Consider the following 24,288-nt stretch of genomic DNA (forward strand, 5'->3'; position numbering starts at 1 on the left):
CGAGTTATCAGAGGTGCAAGAAGTGATAAAAGGAATGCCAAGAGGAAGCTTGAACATGAATAAGTGCTGCAGGATGAAGACTACGCTTCAAAAATGTTCTGAGGTACAGTTTAATTGGATTCATCTCTTCATTCACAATTTCCTGCAAGTTGTATTTTTCAGCATTCAGGTACAAATATTTCCTACACTTTATAAAGTATTGCTCTATTTGTTCTGTAACTTGCAGTAGTCCATGATTATGTAGTAGACTGAAGTTTAATTGCAGAATCAACCAAATTATAGAAAAATAATATTTTTATCGGAGAAAAAATTATAAAAATTAAAATGTAAGATTTGATATTTTTATCCTTGTAATATACATAACAGGCGGAATTAAATATGTCTAGTACCTCAGCCATCATGTCATGCATATCTGGTAAAAATTTGGTCTCCTTCAAATTTATAAAATGGGATTAATTGGTACGTCAATTTGAGGAAGCATTTGGAAAAAAATTGCATCAATTTCATCGTAATTTTTTAATAACCCTAGGCAGGTTGAAAAATATTCTAAATACTTCTAATTTGTTTAGAAAGCGTGCTGCGTTACCTAATATCAACCAAAAATCTGTGAAACACATACATTATAAACACTGCCTGAAAGCAACAGGTGTTGATTTTTACATAGTATTGAGCCAAAAAAAGTACCCAGTATCCTTAATATTGGATTTAAAGAAAAAGAAAGAAAGAAGAAAAAGAACCCACGCAAGACTGAGGAGCTCAAAATTTAAGTCCTTGTGCTTATATACAAATAATGGAGAAACACAAATGTGAACTTAGATCACAACACAAACGGTCTGCTACTGCTACTGAGGACCTGCGAACAATATTCCTGATTCATATAATCACGTGAAAAAACTAGTATTTGCTATTCTTTCCTTATTTTGTTCTACATATTCATGTAAACAATCATTTATCAATCATTAACCCAAAAAAGAGCAAAGAAGATGCAACAGTGTTCACATTAGTTTCTGTCAGTCATTGCCAAATTTTAATCTTTTGGGTCCATTACAATTTAATCAATAAATAACATAATTATTAATTATGATATCGAGTTCTATCCCATGCACCTGTAGATTGACTAACACATAAAACACTAAGTTAAGTTTATTTAGTTAATTTGATGGGGCATTGAGGTGTGAAGAAGTTGTAATGTTGAGTATTGAGAATGGTATGTTGACATGTGACATGTTGTGAACATTACATCTGTTGCATAATTTCAGAGAATACATTCTGAGTCCAAACACAATGAGATATCTTGGTCAGAATGACCTTGTTCATGACAACCAGCATGAGTTACGAAAACAAGGGTTGCATAACTCATATGCTGGTTGTCAAAATCCTGCTAGTAGGAACGGTGGTATCTGCGGACCCCAAGGGGTGGTGCCAGCATGACACTACACATAAATTATGTGCCACATCTCCCCTCTCCAGGATGACTACATGACAGCAGCATCCTCTCATGTGCTGGTATAAAGGATGCTGACGACAGTGCTCTGGGGGCCAGTTTGTCTGTGGAGATAGTCTCCTCAATTTGACAGCTCAGCTCCACAGGACAGTGGCTGTCTACATCATAGTTAGCCACATCTGAGAGAGCCAGTGCAACTAGACAGATAGTCACTGTTGAGCTGACAAAAGATTTCACTCAGAGATTTGAATTCCTTTCTAAATTCTACATGACTTTTTCTTGAAAGATAAGTAAATATGTTTCATTATACAATTATAGCACTGTCTATTAATATTCTGTACTCACGCAGCATGCATAATGTTATCCTTTCCATCCTTTGCTACTATTTTCTTAACGTGTATCATTATTCATTGTACGTACAAACTGCCAGTGATTAACAGATGCCTTTTGTGGTTGCCTACCCCAAACAATCACGAGAATAGTTAAAATTTACTGATTCCCTGAAGCTGCTTTCAGATTTGTGTCTCTAAATGTTTTTGCCTGACAACCCTCATGGACAAACTCACATAAAAATCTAAAAAAAATGGTGAAAATTTGTGGTAAATTCAGACAATTAGCACTACTGTTGAATGGTAAACTAAATTTCACACAGTATGACAGTTATAATATGTACTAACATTGTAATTCTGTCAGAGACAGCAAAGGACCTGGAAGAGCAGTTGAATGGAATGGACAGTGTCTGGAAAGGAGGATATAAGATGAACATCAACAAAAGCACAACGAGGATAATGGAATGCTGCCAAATTAAATCAGGTGATGCTGAAGGAATTAGGTTAGGAAATAAGACACTTAAAGTAATAGATGAGTTTTGGTATTTGGGGAGCAAAATAACTTGTCATGGCTCTGAGCACTATGCGACTTAAGTTCTGTGGTCATCAGTCCCCTAGAACTTATAACTTCTTAAATCTAACTAACCTAAGGACAGCACACACGTCCTTGCCCAAGGCAGAATTCAAACCTGCAGCTGTAGCAGTCATGCGGTTCCAAACTGTAGCGCCTAGAACTGCTCAGGCACACTTGCTGGCAGCAAAATAACTGATTATGGTCGAAGTAGAGAGGATATAAAATGTAGACTAGCTGTGGCAAGAAAAGTATTTCTGAGGGACAGAAATTTGTTAACATTGAGTATAGATGTAAATGCCAGGAAGTCTTTTCTGAAAGTATTTGTGTGTAGTGTATCCATGTATGGAAGTGAAATGTAGATGATAAATAGTGTAGCCAAGAGAATGGAAGCTTTTGAAATGTGGTGCTACATAATAATGTTGAAGATTAGTTGGGTAGATCATGTAACTAATGAGGAGGTACTGAATAGAAATGGGGACAATAGGAATTTGTGGCACAACTTCAGTGACAAGAAGAAGGGATCTCTTTGTAGACATTTTCTGAGGTATCAAGGTATCACCAGTTTGGTATTGGAGGGCAGAGTGGTGGGTAAAAATCGTAGAGGGAGACCAAAAGATGAATACACTAAGCAGAGTCAGAAGGATGCAAGTTGCAGCAGTAACTTGGTGATGAAGAGGCTTGCACAGGATGGACTAGTATGGAGAGATGCATCAAACCAGTCTCTGGGTTGAAGACAACAACGGCAACAACAATATGGACAGATCATAATATTACACTAAACCGGCTAACTTCATAAGAACTGTAGTTACATGAACATATCACACCTACACTGTTACTTTTCAAACCAAATATTGCTGCTGAAATTTGTAGGAAGTGCAACTGTAACTCATAATTTATTATATCTAAAAACAAAGATGATGTGACTTACCAAACGAAAGCACTGGCAGGTCGATAGACACTCAAACAAACACAAACATACACACAAAATTCAAGCTTTCGCAACCAATGTGGAATGTGGAGTGTTTCCCTCTATTATATTCATAATTTATTATGAAATATATTACACATAACTCTAGTAAACTTGTAATAATTTCTAGAAATATACCTTAATTGTCATACACATATGCCAAAGTTGGGGGTAATGACTGTCTGTGCAAGGACATTAGTGTCAAAATTGTATAAATCACAAATGTAAATCTCATATAGTGTAAATTACATTTTTTCATAGCACTCTAAATTCAAAAATACATAATATATCACAAAAATGCTCTAGTCTTTGTACAATTAGTCTGTATCTACCTACATTGTGCATCCATACTCTGCAATCCATTGCAAAGTGCATGCTAGAGTGCCTATCCTATTGTACCAGTTATTAGGGCCTAAGTGTTCATATGCTTACAGATTGCAGGAATAATGATTACTTAAAAGTTACCATGTACACTACAATTAGTCTACTCTTGTCTTGGTGATCCCATGGGAGCAGTACATATGGGGTTGTAGCATACTCCACTTAAATCTGCTTATTGAAACTTTGCAAAGACTACATTTATCTTTAAGCATCCACCAGTTCAGTTTCTTCATAAACTATGTGGTGCTCTCTTACGGGCCAGATACATCTACAAACATTCATGCTGCCCTTCTCAGTATACATTCAATATTCCATTTCAGCCTCATTTGGAATGGGTCCATCATACTCAACCAGTAGTCTAGAATGTGTTGCACAAGTGTTTTATAAGCAGTCTCCTTTGTAAACTACATTTCCCCATTGTCCTACGTCTGAACTGAAGCCTGGCAGCTGATTTACTCACAAATCATCTTATATGATCATTCCCTTTCATATCTGTACAAATGGTTACACCAAGGTATTTGTATGATTTGAAGGATCCTAATTGCAAAATATTCATCTTGCAGTTATAGGATACTATGTTTTCTTGTTTTTTGAAGTCTACAGTCTTATATTTTACAACAGTTACTGCTAGTTACCAATCCTAGCATCACTTTAAAATCTTGTGATGATAGACTGTACATATTTGCAGCTGTTTTCAGGGAGTACTACAGACAACTGCATCTTCTGTGAAAAGTCCAAAATTACACTTAAATAGTCTGCAAGTTGATTAAAATGCTACATAAACAGCAACAGTACTGATACACTCTCTGGGGCACATCTGAAGTTACTTCTACATCTGTTGATGACTCTCTACCCACAATAATTTTCTGTATTCTCTCTGCCAATAAATACTCGGTTCAGTCACAATTTTTTCCTGACACTCCATATGCTACTTTTAACAACCAACATAGCTGTGGTACTGAGTCAAACTCTTTTTGGATCAAGAAATAATGCATCTGTCTGACTGCCTTGATGCACAGCTTTCAAAATGTCATGTGAGGAATGCTTGATTTGGATTTTGCATGACCCTTGTTTCTGAATCTCATGCTAGATGGCATAGTGGAAGTCATTCTGTTCAAGATACTTAATTACATTTGAGTTCAAAATATGTTTTAAGATATGCCAAAAATGGATCTCAAGCATATTGGGCAATAGTTTTTCTAGATCACTTCTGCTGGCCTACTTACAGATGGGATTGATGTGTACTTTATTCCGACCTCTGGACACAGTTTTTTGTTCACAGCATCTACAGTTTTTTAAGGTTAAAAGAGAGGATAACTCAACTATAAATCTGTTGTAGAGACAAATAGCCATGGAAGGTTGTTTATTTTTAAATATTTTGGTTATTTCTTGATGCCATTGACATTAATATATATTTTACTCACCTGTGCAGTAGTGCAATAGTTAAAGTGGGGTAATACACTTGGATTTTCTTTTATAAAGAAACATTTGGAAATGGGCTTCAGCATTTCTGTTTTTGCTTGCTCTAGTCTGAGTCAGTTGCTGCTCTCTCCATGAGTGTCTGGACATTATATTTTTCGCACCACTAACAGCCTTTACATATGACCCTTTTTTTGTTTTACTGAACTTTCAATAGCATTTTGTTACAGTACTTCTTGATGAATTCATGCATTGCCTTCTTGACAGTCAAACCCAAGGACTTGGCATCTCTCTACCTATAGCCATATGCTTTGTTTTACACCTATATGCAATAGTCTCTATTTCTTTAGAAGTTTCTTTAGAGTGATTGTATATCATGGAGGGTCAAACTGTTCTACTAGGCCCTACCCAGTGATGGTCAACTATTCTTTTAAAGTTCTGTATGCTCCTGTCCAAAGCTATATGTTTCAAGTTCCTCACTGAGATATGACACTAGCATCTACATACTTAAATCTTTCCAATTGATTTAAGTATCATTAGTGCTTTCATAATCACTGCTGTCGCAACTGACTGATGGACAATGATAACAGTTTTAGTGGGGACATCCTCAGAGAGTTCAGGTACGTTTGGTGCCATTAGATCCAATATGCTTGCATCATGAGTGGGCTTCTGAACTATCTGTTCTAGATAGTTTTCAGAGAAAGAATGTAGTGATTTTTTCACAGAATAACTTGTCACATCCACCACTTACAAAACTGTAATTACCTCTGCATGATATTAAATTCTCCTCCACTGACAACAGTATGATTAGGGAGCTTACATACACTCCTGGAAATTCAAATAAGAACACCATGAATTCATTGTCCCAGGAAGAGGAAACTTTATTGAAACATTCCTGGGGTCAGATACATCACACGAGCACACTGACAGAACCACAGGCACATAGACATAGGCAACAGAGCATGCACAATGTCGGCACTAGTACAGTGTACATTCACCTTTCACAGCAATGCTGGCTGCTATTCTCCCATGGAGATGATCGTAGAGATGCTGGACGTAGTCCTGTGGAACGCGATGCCATGCCATTTCCACCTGGCGCCTCAGTTGGACCAGCGTTCGTGCTGGACGTACGTGCAGACCGCGTGAGACGACGTTTCATCCAGTCCCAAACATGCTCAATGGGGGACAGATCCGGAGATCTTGCTGGCCAGCGTAGTTGACTTACACCTTCTAGAACACGTTGGGTGGCACGGGATACATGCGGACGTGCATTGTCCTGTTGGAACAGCAAGTTCCCTTGCCGGTCTAGGAATGGTAGAACGATGGGTTCGATAACGGTTTGGATGTACCGTGCACTATTCAGTGTCCCCTCGACGATCACCAGAGGTGTACGGCCAGTGTAGGAGGTCGCTCCCCACACCATGATGCCGGGTGTTGGCCCTGTGTGCCTCGGTCGTATGCAGTCCTGATTGTGGCGCTCACCTGCACAGTGCCAAACACGCATATGACCATTATTGGCACTAAGGCAGAAGCGACTCTCATCGCTGAAGACGACACGTCTCCATTCGTCCCTCCATTCACGCCTGTCGCGACACCACTGGAGGCAGGTTGCACAATGTTGGGGCGTGAGCGGAAGACGGCCTAACGGTGTGCGGGACCATAGCCCAGCTTCATGGAGACGTTTGCGAATGGTCCTCGCCGATACCCCAGGAGCAACAGTGTCCCTAATTTGCTGGGAAGTTGCGGTGCGGTCCCTTACGGCACTGCGTAGGATCCTACGGTCTTGGCGTGCATCCGTGCGTCGCTGCAGTCCGGTCCCAGGTCGACGGGCACGTGCACCTTCCGCCGACCACTGGTGACAACATCGATGTACTGTGGAGACCTCATGCCCCATGTGTTGAGCAATTCGGCGGTACGTCCACCCGGCCTCCCGCATGCCCACTATACGACCTTGCTCAAAGTCCGTCAACTGCACATACAGTTCACGTCCACGCTGTCGCGGCATACTACCAGTGTTAAAGACTGCGATGGAGCTCCGTATGCCACGGCAAACTGGCTGACACTGACGGCGGCGGTGCACAAATGCTGCGCAGCTACCGCCATTCGACGGCCAACACCGCGGTTCCTGGTGTGTCCGCTGTGCCGTGCGTGTGATCATTGCTTGTACAGCCCTCTCGCAGTGACCGGAGCAAGTATGGTGGGTCTGACACACCGGTGTCAATGTGTTCTTTTTTCCATTTCCAGGAGTGTGTAAACAAACTGAGGTTTTCTCTAAAGTTTTTGGTACATTGGGGTAATAATCTGGTGTGCCATAGAAAGATCCAACTATTGGTTTATACTTACCTTTAATACTGACTCTTGCCCAAACAATCAGCTTTTGCCCCAGTGAATTTAAGTATCAAATTAACAAATACATGTCTTCCATTTCCCATCATCCAACCTTTTGACAAACACTTTAATTTACTTTAAAAATCTACCTCTGTCAGTTTTATGTATTAACTAGCTTCCTGTGCCTAATAGTATGGGAGCTCCACTGCTTTTTAGCAGTACGTGAAACTGTAACAGTTGCAAGTGCTATTAAATCTGTCACAGAATTTTTGTAGAAAAACTGAACTACTGTGGCATAATAGAAAAATTTGCACAAGACAGGCAGGAAAGTATTAAAAGAAAACATAAATCCAGAAATACAGAAAAAATGTGTCTACTCCTATTTCCTGGAGGTGGAATATGGAGTAGAACAGGGTTCAGTACTAGGACCTCTGCCCTTTGTCTTGTACATAAATGAAATGCCCACTGTAGTAAATGAAAAATGAATGTTTATGCCAATGACACGACTTTACTAGAATGTAATGATATAATAAGTGATTTGGAAAAGGTAACCAGTGAGAACATAGAAATGGTAGAAAGGTATTTTACAGAAAATAATCTATTGATCAACAGGAAGAAAAGAACGTGCACAAAATTTCAAACAAACAGAATTGAGAGCTGAGAGGATTTTATTCTGAGCATTGACAATGGAGACCTAGATGAAGTGGTCTGTAATAAGTTTCTGGGAATAGAGATGGACAAATTCCCGACACCAGAAAACCACATTGATAAGATGTAAGCATAAATAAATTCGTAATGGAGAAAATCACCTATACAATGGACATAGAAACCATGTTAAAAATGTCCTGTGAAGTTATCTTTCCACACATGTTGTACTATATACCAATATGGGGAGGATTAGCAGAAGCTTACATTCAAAGAATATTTGGAACTTCAAAAGAAGGGCAACAGATGGACAGCAAAATTTACACCACAGTAATCCTGTAAAAACAAAGTTAAAGAATTTTGAATATTAACTGTACCAAGTCTGTACATACAGTGTGTTTCAAAAACAAGTTTATGACCTTTGGGGGACAGCATTCTTACACCAAAACAAGAAAAAGAGCTTATATCAACATATTCCCAAAAATCCTTCATTTTCAAGTTATTAATGAGAGTTTACAATATAGGTGACTGGAACTCAACAACACACAAATGCATAATTGATGCTTGAAATGTCCTCCTCCTGCTTCTAAACATTCATGCACTCATTGCATCATTGGTTGTCACTGCCTTTCAAAAACTCTCTGATGGTTTTGAATGATTTCACAGACATGTATGAAATGTCTGTGATGAGTTTCTGCATCAGTGTGGTCTGTTGCTCTGTTGCATAAGCCAATAGTTTAAGGTGCCTCCAGAGATAATAATCTAAGGACTGAGGTTGGGGAACGTGTGGCCCATGGAACTGGTCCTCCTATATCCATCCCTCTGTCATGGTAGGCATTACACAGTGTGTCTTGAACACAGAGATTGAAATGTGCTGGAGCTCCATCACACATAAACCACATTTCTTCTTTTTTGCAGGGACACATTTTCAAGTAGGTCATGGATGGTGTTCTGAATAATGTCCATGTAGATTGCACCTATAAACATGATGGGAGAATGTATGACCACCAGAGTATCACCTAAAATTCAAGCCATACCCAAATTTTAAACTAATGCTGCTGTCTTGCTTGTACTGTAGTAAGAGGATTGAGATCAGCCCATACATGCCCTTGGTGGGTCATCAGATGTGCAAGGCCCTGCACATCTTGAAGATGATACAGATACATGAGTTGCTTTTGGAGTATCCACCATGCTGAATTATGAGATGTATTACATGAAAGGGTCACTTGTCTTGTCCTGATACGTGGCTCTTCTTGATCTACAGACATGGCAATACATAGCACCAAAGATTGGATGACTCAGGTGTTTTGGTTTTGGGAGCACTGTCTGATACAGCATTGCAACCTCATGTACCATTTGAACAGCAGTAGATAAAAATCATGACTGCCTGCTCACAAAATGGATATCACACTTTACCTGTAGTAAATGTACATAATGGACATGTTGAAGACAGATGAATGATGGTTGTAAACAAGTCTCCCTAGCAACACAACACCATTTAGGCTACAGTGGGTCAAATGTCAAATGGGTTAGGTTATACCTGCAAAACTGTTCAGTGTCAGCTTCCATTAACAAATCAAAAACAAAGGAATTTTGGACACATGTTTATGAGAACTTTTTCTCTTGTTTGGTCAAAGGAATCTGTCTCTAAAGTTTTTTAAAGTATTTTTGAAACACCTTTTATGTGAGATAATAGTTGGTTTATTTGTGCATTGTACAGCACCTATAAACTGAGATTTCCATAACCATAACACAAGAAATAGAGAAAATTACTGCAACAAAAGGCTGAAAATGACACATAGGGACCCTAGAAATGTAGGAAGCTTTTACATAACAGGGTCCCACTCATCTCAAAGAGCACTTTTAAAAGGAAATTGAAGGAACACCTAATCTCTGGATGTTGGCATAAGGTGAAGCAATACTTGCAAACAAATTCATAAAATGGAGGGAAATTAAAATTAGGAATGTTAAAATACTTCTCTTTGTGAGAAAACCAACTTCCTGAGGGGGAAGAAAGGAAGACCAAGTGTAGTGTTAAAAATACAGAGGCAGAGAATGTATGGACTATACGGATTGTTTTCGCAGCGCTATCAAAATAGAATAAAAATAGCCAATGGAGTGCACTCTTTCATAAATCAAATAACTTTAAAAGCATACAAGACATTAACAAATGGTTATCAGGATGTGGAAAATAACTCATAAAGCTTTTATTTACTTTTCAGGTGATTCAGGTTTGATGTATAATTTAACTTGAAAAAACTGATAAAGTGTGGAGACCACAGGTGAAAGCTTAGTGTGTGGCCTGGTCCATACAGATGACATCCAATACCTAAGTGCAACAAAACTTTCCAACACAGTATGGAGGGTAACCACCATCCCGATCAACTATCTGGGCTTGGCATTCATCATCTAGGTTAACAGGTGGTGTTCTTCATAAAAAGGGAAAAGGATTAAACAGAACAGATGGAAAGTTTCTGGATAATTGGATTGAATGAGATGGTCCTCATAACTTGTGGGGATGTAACTCCATGGAGTTTCCTCGAACAATATCACTGCCCTGAGATAGCTCAGCTAACCTCTCTGGTCCTGCAGTTAGTTTTCTCTGATCGATGTTTGTGACAACATCTTTTCTACCTTGTAGGTCAAAAAAATATATTTGTATGGAATTGTATGACCTGTCAGTTGTTATACGTAACTACTATCCTGCGTGGCAAACCTCCTGCAATGGCAATCCCGAAATTTCAAACACACTAAGTTTAAAATGTAAAATCTCCTGCACTGGTCCATTGTCCTGTAATGCTGTAGATACCTCCAGCTCAACTGTTTACTGCTCTGAGGGGCATAAATCTCCCTCTTTGTCAATGCCTGTGAGTTCCACGAACTTTTCATGCCTCGGTTTGGTATAATTTCACCAAAACCTGGTGAAGTGTCCAACTCAGCAGTATGTAGGGAACCAGTGACAATGTTTCCATTGTTTCCATGTCTTCACAGCAAATCCGATGACGACAGGTGTTGAATTCTCAGTGTGAGATTACCACTGACAGAACTGTAATGATGCAGGTAAATATTTGCCTAGTAATTCTGCTACAACGATGATTGTGATTATAGGCAAACAATGGCTTCCTGCCACCCCATTCGTCAGTACACAAAGTGCTCTGAGCTCCTTTAGTGCCAGCGAATCTATATGCATCAACATTCCCAGTGTTTTGCAGAACTATATGGACAACCAACATCATGCAACAATAATTGGTGAACAATGCCCCCCACTAAATGATTCTGAAACAATTGTCAACTATTTACTGTCTCCCAGACAAAGTAACATGGGTTCAAGTGATCTTGCTGGGCATGAAAGTGAACTACCCAACACAGACAATGTCATCATGCAGGATTTGCCCACATGACCCACCTTGCAACCACTGCTGCGTCACCTGAGTGACGTCACATCTCTGCCACCTGCCCTGTGTTTGCTTACTGCTACCACTGCTATGCATGATGTGCACACACTGCAGCTCCTCCATCCATATGTAATGCCTGGATTCAGCGCAGCTGCCTTACACGATTCATAACGCCATGAGCATGCCGTGTGCTCACAGCATCCAGCAGCTCCCATTGACCAGCACAATGCACCACATGCTGCCGGTTATGTCCACCTTTCTGCTCGGCTCTCATCTAATGTGCTGCACGTATCTTTGTCTCATCCTAATGTGTTCCATACCGACGGTTCCACGCTTGCTGTGCCACATTTCTCTTCACCAGTTTATGGTATGCCACTTTCTGATGTTTCCACAACTGCTGTGACTACTGTGCCACATACCTCTTCACTTTTTTACTACATGCCGCTCCACAGTGCCTAAACGTCTGCCACATCTTTGACGCCAGGCAGTGCCCAGTTCATGATGGTACCAGTCTCACATAACTGTGGCCCCTACCATTGCATTCTGCGCGTCATCAGCTGAAACTCCCTCCATCAAATGTGGAGTAAGCTACACTGTGGTTCACGCTTAGTGACTGCATAATGCAGTCTGTAGACATCATTGGGGACAATAACAAATTTGCAGTACTCCTCAGCTACCTCTATGATAATGTCAGTCTCATTAGTGACTTTCTGCTTGATGCGCACACACAAACAAACGACTACAAGACTGTCAAGTCACTCCTGCTTTAGTGCCTATCCCACTCACCAGAACAACAACTTCACCTACCGGTAAATGAGACCTCACTTAGTCACAATATGTCTTCCATTCTGTGGTGCCTGTAAATTGATACGAGCCTTCTCCCAGATCGTGCCCTGTGGACTTTGTGACTACTAAAACTGCTGGAGAGCATTCAAATGGCGATGCATGCATATGAGGGTGCTCCACTAGATTTCAAACAACACCAGGCCAAGAGAATGCTTGAATTCGTTCAACACCACTCGTTGATTAATTCTCATCATGACCGTGCTACAATTCACAACATCCCCACCTACATCAGTGACAACACACGACCTCAGCAGCCTCGCTGACACCTCGAACGTTGTCCCAGCCACTACTGTGCACCTCCTACTCCACAGATGCCAGCCACCCGACATCTACTAGGACTCGGCAAACCTTGCCGAGCTGGCATCTGCTACTGCTCCGTTCAGTCTCCTGAGAGACAACCGTAAACAAAAGCCTAAAATGCAGACTACCACTGATGTTCCTCCATCAGGACACTAACCCCAGCCTGCCAGTCAAAACAACATGAGTCATCTGTGCATTACGCCCACTAGTGCACGCCTTATCTGCTGGTTCCGTACTCCCTTCAGCTCTAACACACTATACATTGCAGACAGTCTTGCTCGTAACCAAAATGAACTTTCAGCCTGATACCATTGCACCAGGTTTCTCATCCTCTTCAAGTTGCCTCAAATCACTACTTCGTGATAGCATTCATAGGTCTCATCTACAACCGGATGGTTCTCATATCTTTGTTTATGATGCACAGTTAAAATCTTACCTTCCGATTGACACCAGAGCCGACATCAGCACCATTACGCCATCTCTCGCTGCTGCTAAACTTTCACCCTTGCCCACGCAGTTGTGCACAGGTAGTGACTCCGTGATGCTGACGGTCGGCACCACCTCCGTCACCCTCGATCTCGGCAACGACGCACCTCTGCCTGGGACATTCTTGGTGGCTGAAATGAAGTAACATGTCTTAGGAGGTGACTTCCCCAGGCACTACCATTCACTGGCACACTTGAATCACACTCTGCTCCTGCAACAGACTGGCCAATGGCCGATCAGCAGCAAAAGCAGTGATTCCCTTCCTGCCAGTGACACACCTCCATCTCCTACTTGATAGTCAGACACGCTTCTCGACCTTATCTTGAAATGTCAAACGCTTATTAATCAGCTCCACACAATACCTGCCATGCACTCTGAACTCCGGCATTCTAACACAGATACGCGAGCAACCAATGATCTTCTCTGTTCACACATCATTGAGACATCTAGTGGGCTTTGTACAACTCAACAGCAACTCACCATTCTGCAATATCTACGCACACTGTTCAATGATGAAAACATTACGTCAGCCTCAGACAGGTCAGTCAAGTGGCATTACATAATCGTGATCACCCCATCACACATCTACATCTACATCTACATGACTACTCTGCAATTGACATTTAAGTGCTTGGCAGAGGGTTCATCGAACCACAATCATACTATCTCTCTACTATTCCACTCCCAAACAGCGAGCGGGAAAAACGAACACCTAAACCTTTCTGTTCGATCTCTGATTTCTCTTATTTTATTTTGATGATCATTCCTACCTATGTATGTTGGGCTCAACAAAATATTTTCGCATTCGGAAGAGAAAGTTGGTGACTGAAATTTCGTAAAAAGGTCTCGCCGCGACGAAAAACGTCTATGCTGTAATGACTTCCACCCCAACTCGTGTATCATATCTGCCACACTCTCTCCCCCATAACGTGATAATACAAAACGAGCTGCCCTTTTTTGCACTCTTTCGATGTCCTCCGTCAATCCCACCTGGTAAGGATCCCACACCGCGCAGCATTATTCTAACAGAGGACGAACGAGTGTAGTGTAAGCTGTCTCTTTAGTGGACTTGTTGCATCTTATAAGTGTCCTGCCAATGAAACGCAACCTTTGGCTCACCTTCCCGACAATATTATCTATGTGGTCCTTCCAACTGAAGTTGTTCGTAATTTTAACACCCAGGTACTTAGTTGAATTGACAGCCTTGAGAATTGTACTATTTATCGAGTAATCGAATTCCAACGGATTTCTTTTGGAACTCATGTGGATCATCTCACACTTTTCGTTATTTAGCGTCAATTGCCACCTGACACACCATACAGCAATCTTTTCTAAATCGCTTTGCAACTGATACTGGTCTTCGGATGACCTTACCCAGTGTCATTGACAGTGTCTCCACAACCGGGTTTTTGTTGACGGTTGTGGTACATTAACACGTATAGCAATGCCCTCGGACCCCGTCTGGCCACACAGTATTTATACCAACTGTGATGGGAGAGCTCACTGCATCAACACCACCACCAGCCTTCCAGTCCGCCATCGCCCCTGCTGCCTACCTCCCCACAGACTGAAAGCGGCAAAAGCCGACGCTCTCGAACTTGGACATACTGGTATTGTACGGCCATCTGACAGTGCCTGAGTTTCTCCTGTCAAGCTCATCCTCAAAAAGAATAATTTGTTACTTGACAACTGTGTGGTGATTACTGCCACATCAATGCCCACACTGTAACAGACAACTGCCCAGTACCGAACTTACAAGACTTGGCATAAAAACTTGCTGGTAGTACTATACTCAGTGACATTGACTGTAAAGGACCTATCTACAGATACCTACGACTGACAAGTACATACCATAAACTGCAATAATCAAGCCATTCTGTCTGTTAGAGGTTTTGTTTATTCCGTACGGTTAAAAAATGTGGACCAGGCCTGGCAGAGGTTTACGATGGCCTCTTATTTATCTTCAACTTCTTTTATGCTATGATCAGAGGAGATCTGAGCTCAGCAGCAGCAGCTTATCGGTTGTGCACGGTTCGTTTGTGTCGTTTAGTTTACTGATATTCTAAATTACTTGTGAGCTGGAATGAACAGTAGCTCATTATTTATCTGTTTTTCATAGTACTACATAATTTTGGGATGGGGTCTAAGAAATGAACGAGGAAGCCGCCTGGTGGAATTTTGCGCAGAGCATAACTTAATCATAGCTAACCATAAAAGAAGGTTGTATACATGAAAGAAGCCTGGAGATACAGATTTCAGATAGATTATATAATGGTAAAACAGAGATTTAGGAACCAGGTTTTAAATTGTAAGACATTTACAGGGGCAGATGTGGACTCTGACCACAATCTATTGGTTATGACCTGTCGATTAAAACTGAAGAAACAGCAAAAAGGTGGGAATTTAAGGAGATGGGACCTGGATAAACTGACTAAACCAGAGGTTGTACAGAGTTTCAGGGACAGCGTAAGAGAACAAATGGCAGGAATGGGGGGAAGAAATACGGTAGAAGAATAATGGGTAGCTTTGAGGGATGAAGTAGTGAAGGCAGCAGAGGATCAAGTAGGTAAAAAGATGAGGGCTAGTAGAAATCCTTGGGTAACAGAAGAGATACTGAATTTAATTTATGAAAGGAGAAAATACAAAAATGCAGCAAGTGAAGCAGGCAAAAAGGAATACAAACGTCTCAAAAATGAGATCAACAGGAAGTGCAAAATGGCTAAGCAGGGATGGCTAGAGGACAAATGCAAGGATGTAGAGGCTTATCTCATGAGGGGTAAGATAGATACTGCCTACAGGAAAATTAAAGAGACCTTTGGAGAAAGGATAACCACTTGCATGAATATCAAGAGCCCAGATGGAAACCCAGTTCTAAGCAAAGAAGGGAAAGCAGAAGGTGGAAGGAGTATAGAGAGGGTCTATACAGGGGCGATGTTCTTGAGGACAATATTGTGGAAATGGAAGAGGAGGTAGATGAAGATGAAATGGGAGATATGATACTGCGTGAACAGTTTGACAGAGCACTGAAAGACCTAAGTCGAAACAAGGCCCCGGGAGTAGACAACATTCCATTAGAACTACTGACAGCCTTGGGAGAGCCAGTACTGACAAAACTCTACCATCTGGTGAGCAAGATGTATGAGACAGGCGAAATTCCCTCAGACTTCAAGAAGAATATAATAATTCCAATCCCAAAGAAAGCAGGTGTTGACAAATGTGAAAATTACCAAACTATTAGTTTAATAAGTCACAGCGGCAAAATACTAACGCGAATTCTTTACAGATGAATGGAAAAACTAGTAGAATCCGACCTAGGGGAAGATCAGTTTGGATTCCGTAGAAATATTGGAACACGTGAGGCAATACTGACCCTACGACTTCTCTTAGAAGCTAGATTAAGGAAAGGCAAACTTACGTTTCTAGCATTTGTAGACTTAGAGAAAGCTTTTGACAATGTTGAGCTGCATCAAACCAGTCTCAGGACTGAAGACCACAACAACAAACTGCGTTGGATCCTATTGACAATTCCTTTAATGATTACAAATACTACTCATTCATATTTCTGGCACTCTCATATCACAAAACGATTCACCTTTCTGGAATATGGCTGGCTGGGGTGGCCGAGCGGTTCTAGGCGCTACAGTCTGGAACCGCGTGACCGCTGCGGCCGCAGGTTCGAATTCGCCCTCGGGTATGGATGTGTGTGATGTCCTTAGGTTGGTTGGGTGTAAATAGTTCTAAGTTCTAGGGGACTGATGACCTCAGAAGTTAAGTCCCATAGTGCTCAGGGCCATTTGAACCTTCTTTTTCTCTAACATGGCTGCTACAGAAAAAATCCAATGTATTGTTAGTAACCCCTTACGCATCTTGCATATCCACCACCTTCTACAACCCGTGTAGAAACAGAACGACCTGAGTTAGTGCAACAGAAGCGTGTTTTGACCATTCATTGGAAATGCGCGCTGTGTGGTATGTCCAAAAGTAGATACAGATACTACAACCCGAAGCAGATGTGTGTCCATTGAAATCTAACACCCCAACATGCCATCATCGTTATTCTCTGCCCCCCCCCCCCCAACAGAGAAAAGTTTAGAACTATAGAAACTGCACTAATTTCATGCGATATAGGACACACATAGCCCCCATCACTCATGCGATGATGCATAGCTGTAGCGTGGTCCAGCGTGGATGAGGAGATTTCGCGATCCTCCCCAGAATAGCATTCCTAATGGGATACCTCGTCCTTCATAGAATTTACCTGTCAATCTGCTGCTGCTGCCTATGCAGAACGATCCTGTTAAATATACAGCTTTCGATCCATATCCCACAGGCTACACTGTAAGTCACAAGAGACGCTCCTTGTGACTCTGTGTCGTTGTTTGAAACATTGTTCTCTAACACGCTTTGTACACTGCCATACATTTTGTTTTTCTGCCATGACTTCTAGGTAAGTGTCAGGTCCTAAACTAACATTAAGACGCTCTGATCCAAGGCCTCTAGCAGAAAACTAGATATCGCACGCTGTAAACCATTTTGTTACGGAGGCTACCATAACACACCACACATTGGGCGGTTTTAAATAATAAGTTGCGGCATAAGGAAATTAAAAGAGTTCTGCGACGTTGTGGAGAGTTTCCAGTCCGAAAGTGGTTGACGAACTCTACATTTAAACTCGTCTGTCACAATTATGGAACAGATGATAGCTCTGCTTTCCATTTTGATTGATTCCTCATATTGCACTCATGTACGCGATCACTGTTTTGGTGCTATCCACCTCAGAAGGTGCTATCCATCCACCAAAACCCTTTCCCCAACTCAAACAAGCGGTGTCAGTCAGGGATTATTATTTAGCTACAAAATAGCAGGTCAGCAATTGGAAGCAGTTAATTCCATAAATTATCTGGGAGTACGCATTAGGAGTGATTTAAAATGGAATGATCATATAAAGTTGATCGTCGGTAAAGCAGATGCCAGATTGAGATCATTGGAAGAATCCTAAGGAAATGCAACCCGAAAACAAAGGAAGTAGGTTACAGTACGCTTGTTCGCCCACTGCTTGAATACTGCTCAACAGTGTGGGATCCGTACCAGATAGGGTTGATAGAAGAGATAAAGAAGATCCAACGGAGAGCAGCGCGCTTCGTTACAGGATCACTTAGTAATCGCGAAAGCGTTACGGAGATGATAAATAAACTCCAGTGGAAGACTCTGCAGGAGAGACGCTCAGTAGCTCGGTACGGGCTTTTGTTAAAGTTTCGAGAACATACCTTCACCGAAGAGTCAAGCAGTATATTGCTCCCTCCTACGTATATATCGCGAAGCGACCATGAGGATAAAATCAGAGAGATTAGAACCCACACAGAGGCATACCGACAATCCTTCTATCCACGAACAATACGAGACTGGAATAGAAGGGAGAACCGATAGAGGTACTCAGGGTACCCTCCGCCACACACCGTAGGTGGCTTGCGGAGTATGGATGTCGATGCAGATGTAGATGCAGATGTAGATGGATGGAAAAGACACCACCAATGTACTGTAATAATAAGCATCAGAGTTGATAGCGCCAAACATTTTACCAATTGTACAGTAATTTCAACACCAGCCTATGATGTGACAGCATGTTTCCCAAATTTCAGTATCATAGCTAAACCGTCCCATCTCTACTTTGCGAGCATCATTGCGAATGCAGATAGGTGGCTGTACAGTACGTCCATTCTGTGTTAATTCTGAAACACATAAATCATCAAAGTATACCAGACAGCGCTCTAAATATTTCTAACACTTTGAGCACAGTGCTTAATTTACGATCTATCTCTCTGCGTATGAGAGTCACAGAGCATTCTCGCTGTGTTAAGGTAAATTTTGAGAGTGAAAGACCCCCATCACACTGTGATTGACCAACCCACCATTACCGAATTTATCTGCAACCGATCAGAAGAAGAACGCTACACTCCACGTCTGGTGAATGAATGGAGGTTTCCGAGTCCTCACCCATCCAAGTCATCGAGATTTCTCGAGATGTGCCCATGTCGAGGAGCTTAGCATTTCTTATCGATTCTTAACAGATTTCAAAGTGTTGCTGTGTAATAGCAGACGTTCAATAAGAACAAGAAACGAATGATTTTTATGCTCGATGGAGCTCGATCATTGTTCTAGAGTCTAGGATCGGTACCTGGAAGGTATTGGTAAGAGAGAACATAAACTCACGCACTCCTAAGGCTACATAATGGTTCAAATGGCCCTGAGCACTATGGGACAACTTCTGAGGTCATCAGTTCCCTAGAACGCAGAAGTGCTTAATCCTAACTAACCTAAGGACATCATACACATCCATACCCGGGGCAGGATTCCAACCTGTGACCGTAGCGGTTGCGCGGTTCCAGACTGTAACGCCTAGAACCTCTCGGATAAGGCTACACTTAAAACGGTCTATAATGTTAGATCGCCTGCGTTGCCAACCTATCAGTCGTATGGAATTTTCAATTATCGAACCGTAAAACGAAAAAAACTACATCCGTAAAACATTTACTCTGCGTGATACGAGCACAATATAGCTTACCAGAGACGTATAGTGTTCACTGTTCACATTCGATCGTGGTTCAGAAATTATACGATGCTTGCATCAGGCGTATATAAAATGATCGTTAGTAGCAGACGATACCGCCTACAAGGAAACAGATAAACACATAGTAGCAGTGTCCGACATGTGAAGATTAGAAGCCATTCCGTCACTAACTCTGTAAACAGCACATCTGTCAGGTAAATGTGTACACAGGGATTGCAGAGCCTCACAAGCACCTATTGCTAACATAGTTATGACGCTGAAGTCTCCATTTTACACCCAAACTGCGACAGGGGGGATGGAGTACATCACATAAATCAAAGGTCATTTAGAGGAATGAGTCAAGTTTCTTCTCAATCGATCACCCCATCCTCTCTCTGTTATCTTTTATTGCAGATGCAAGTAAGTTTAAGAGGTGAATGGTTCAAATGGCTATGAGCACTGTGGGACTTAACATCTGAGGTCATCAGTCCCCCAGAACTTAGAACTACTTAAACCTAACTAACCGAAGGACATCACACACATCCATGCCTGAGGCAGGATACGAATCTGCGACCATAGCGGTCGCACCTAGAATCGCTCGGCCACAACAGCCAGCCTAGAGGTGAATGGTTCTCTGTCTTTCTGAAAAGCATCAAATACAGTAGTCAACTCGCGTGTATCACTGGTACCTTACTAGGCGTACAGTATAATGCTGCCTCGACAGAGGGGACTGTATCCTGGGAGAAGCCTGCGAGGCATGCATATACACAGACATACAGAAAACAGTGCAAACTCTTTCCGAATGTGGAGGCGATTTGATACAGTCGAGTACAGTTCTATATTACAACTCCCTGTCAGTGCATTTGGGCTAGGCGTTGGCAGCTGTGCTACGTTTACAAGCAATTTTAGAACACAGAACGAGAGATTATGTCATGATCACATGGATACATCTCGCATAAAGTCGGCTGAATTGCGAAAAATGACGAGGGAATAGATGTAAATAGCCCGAATATACACAAAAATGTTGGAGAATTGAGGAATTACTTGCGTATCTTCTGGTTTGCGCAGAGCAATTTTTACAGGGGAACAAGTATGTGGCAACCTGAGGAATCTGTGAAAATGTCGACATCGAAACGAAGGGAATCAGCGAGGCAGTCAATTTTTTCCGTCGAGGCGACATTATACTGTATGCCTATTGAGGTACCAGTGATACATGCAAGTTGACTACTGTATTTGATGCTTTTCAGGAAGACAGACAACCATTTAACTCTAAACTTACTTGCATCTGCGTTAAAGGATAACAGAGAGTGGACTGGGCGATCGACTGAGATGAAACTGTAACGGGGTAGAATTTAATGATTCACTGATGCATTCTAGAGAAGGAGAAGTCTGCAGGTCAATTTTTCCACTGTTCTGTCTGGATGCATCAGTCGCGTGATATAGCCTGCGTTCTAATCATATACACCCACGTGTTCTGCATGTGGTTTAAGCCGGCCATGGTGGCCTAGCGGTTCTAGGGGCTTCAGTCAAGAACCGCGCTGCTGCTATGATCGCAGGTCCGAATCCTGCCGTGGACATGGATGTGTGTTATGGCGTTAGGTTATTTACTTTTAAGCAGTTCTAAGCCTAGAGGACTGATGACGTCAGATATTAAATCCGATAGTGCTTCGAGCCATTTGAACCTTCTTAAGTGGTTTAAAACACTATCTACTTGCGAACGTTAATGGTAAATCTGTCGGCCATCTCATGTGTGATGAAACTTAACTAATTCCTGTAAACGAGCTTCGATTTATGCGATGTACTCCTTCCTCTCGGTCGCATCTTGGGTGTAAAATCAAGACTTCAACATACTATAGAAATATCTAGCTCGGGTGGCGTGAGAGTGACGCAAATAACTCTCATAGACCACGTTCCTTATCCTAATCACTTTCAAAATACATGAAAGAAGCCTGGAGATACAGATTTCAGATAGATTATATAATGGTAAAACAGAGATTTAGGAACCAGGTTTTAAATTGTAAGACATTTACAGGGGCAGATGTGGACTCTGACCACAATCTATTGGTTATGACCTGTCGATTAAAACTGAAGAAACAGCAAAAAGGTGGGAATTTAAGGAGATGGGACCTGGATAAACTGACTAAACCAGAGGTTGTACAGAGTTTCAGGGACAGCGTAAGAGAACAAATGGCAGGAATGGGGGGAAGAAATACGGTAGAAGAATAATGGGTAGCTTTGAGGGATGAAGTAGTGAAGGCAGCAGAGGATCAAGTAGGTAAAAAGATGAGGGCTAGTAGAAATCCTTGGGTAACAGAAGAGATACTGAATTTAATTTATGAAAGGAGAAAATACAAAAATGCAGCAAGTGAAGCAGGCAAAAAGGAATACAAACGTCTCAAAAATGAGATCAACAGGAAGTGCAAAATGGCTAAGCAGGGATGGCTAGAGGACAAATGCAAGGATGTAGAGGCTTATCTCATGAGGGGTAAGATAGATACTGCCTACAGGAAAATTAAAGAGACCTTTGGAGAAAGGATAACCACTTGCATGAATATCAAGAGCCCAGATGGAAACCCAGTTCTAAGCAAAGAAGGGAAAGCAGAAGGTGGAAGGAGTATAGAGAGGGTCTATACAGGGGCGATGTTCTTGAGGACAATATTGTGGAAATGGAAGAGGAGGTAGATGAAGATGAAATGGGAGATATGATACTGCGTGAACAGTTTGACAGAGCACTGAAAGACCTAAGTCGAAACAAGGCCCCGGGAGTAGACAACATTCCATTAGAACTACTGACAGCCTTGGGAGAGCCAGTACTGACAAAACTCTACCATCTGGTGAGCAAGATGTATGAGACAGGCGAAATTCCCTCAGACTTCAAGAAGAATATAATAATTCCAATCCCAAAGAAAGCAGGTGTTGACAAATGTGAAAATTACCAAACTATTAGTTTAATAAGTCACAGCGGCAAAATACTAACGCGAATTCTTTACAGATGAATGGAAAAACTAGTAGAATCCGACCTAGGGGAAGATCAGTTTGGATTCCGTAGAAATATTGGAACACGTGAGGCAATACTGACCCTACGACTTCTCTTAGAAGCTAGATTAAGGAAAGGCAAACTTACGTTTCTAGCATTTGTAGACTTAGAGAAAGCTTTTGACAATGTTGAGCTGCATCAAACCAGTCTCAGGACTGAAGACCACAACAACAAACTGCGTTGGATCCTATTGACAATTCCTTTAATGATTACAAATACTACTCATTCATATTTCTGGCACTCTCATATCACAAAACGATTCACCTTTCTGGAATATGGCTGGCTGGGGTGGCCGAGCGGTTCTAGGCGCTACAGTCTGGAACCGCGTGACCGCTGCGGCCGCAGGTTCGAATTCGCCCTCGGGTATGGATGTGTGTGATGTCCTTAGGTTGGTTGGGTGTAAATAGTTCTAAGTTCTAGGGGACTGATGACCTCAGAAGTTAAGTCCCATAGTGCTCAGGGCCATTTGAACCTTCTTTTTCTCTAACATGGCTGCTACAGAAAAAATCCAATGTATTGTTAGTAACCCCTTACGCATCTTGCATATCCACCACCTTCTACAACCCGTGTAGAAACAGAACGACCTGAGTTAGTGCAACAGAAGCGTGTTTTGACCATTCATTGGAAATGCGCGCTGTGTGGTATGTCCAAAAGTAGATACAGATACTACAACCCGAAGCAGATGTGTGTCCATTGAAATCTAACACCCCAACATGCCATCATCGTTATTCTCTGCCCCCCCCCCCCAACAGAGAAAAGTTTAGAACTATAGAAACTGCACTAATTTCATGCGATATAGGACACACATAGCCCCCATCACTCATGCGATGATGCATAGCTGTAGCGTGGTCCAGCGTGGATGAGGAGATTTCGCGATCCTCCCCAGAATAGCATTCCTAATGGGATACCTCGTCCTTCATAGAATTTACCTGTCAATCTGCTGCTGCTGCCTATGCAGAACGATCCTGTTAAATATACAGCTTTCGATCCATATCCCACAGGCTACACTGTAAGTCACAAGAGACGCTCCTTGTGACTCTGTGTCGTTGTTTGAAACATTGTTCTCTAACACGCTTTGTACACTGCCATACATTTTGTTTTTCTGCCATGACTTCTAGGTAAGTGTCAGGTCCTAAACTAACATTAAGACGCTCTGATCCAAGGCCTCTAGCAGAAAACTAGATATCGCACGCTGTAAACCATTTTGTTACGGAGGCTACCATAACACACCACACATTGGGCGGTTTTAAATAATAAGTTGCGGCATAAGGAAATTAAAAGAGTTCTGCGACGTTGTGGAGAGTTTCCAGTCCGAAAGTGGTTGACGAACTCTACATTTAAACTCGTCTGTCACAATTATGGAACAGATGATAGCTCTGCTTTCCATTTTGATTGATTCCTCATATTGCACTCATGTACGCGATCACTGTTTTGGTGCTATCCACCTCAGAAGGTGCTATCCATCCACCAAAACCCTTTCCCCAACTCAAACAAGCGGTGTCAGTCAGGGATTATTATTTAGCTACAAAATAGCAGGTCAGCAATTGGAAGCAGTTAATTCCATAAATTATCTGGGAGTACGCATTAGGA

Source organism: Schistocerca gregaria, chromosome 8 (assembly GCF_023897955.1).
Source record: "Schistocerca gregaria isolate iqSchGreg1 chromosome 8, iqSchGreg1.2, whole genome shotgun sequence".
NCBI classification, from domain to species: Eukaryota; Metazoa; Arthropoda; class Insecta; order Orthoptera; family Acrididae; genus Schistocerca; species Schistocerca gregaria.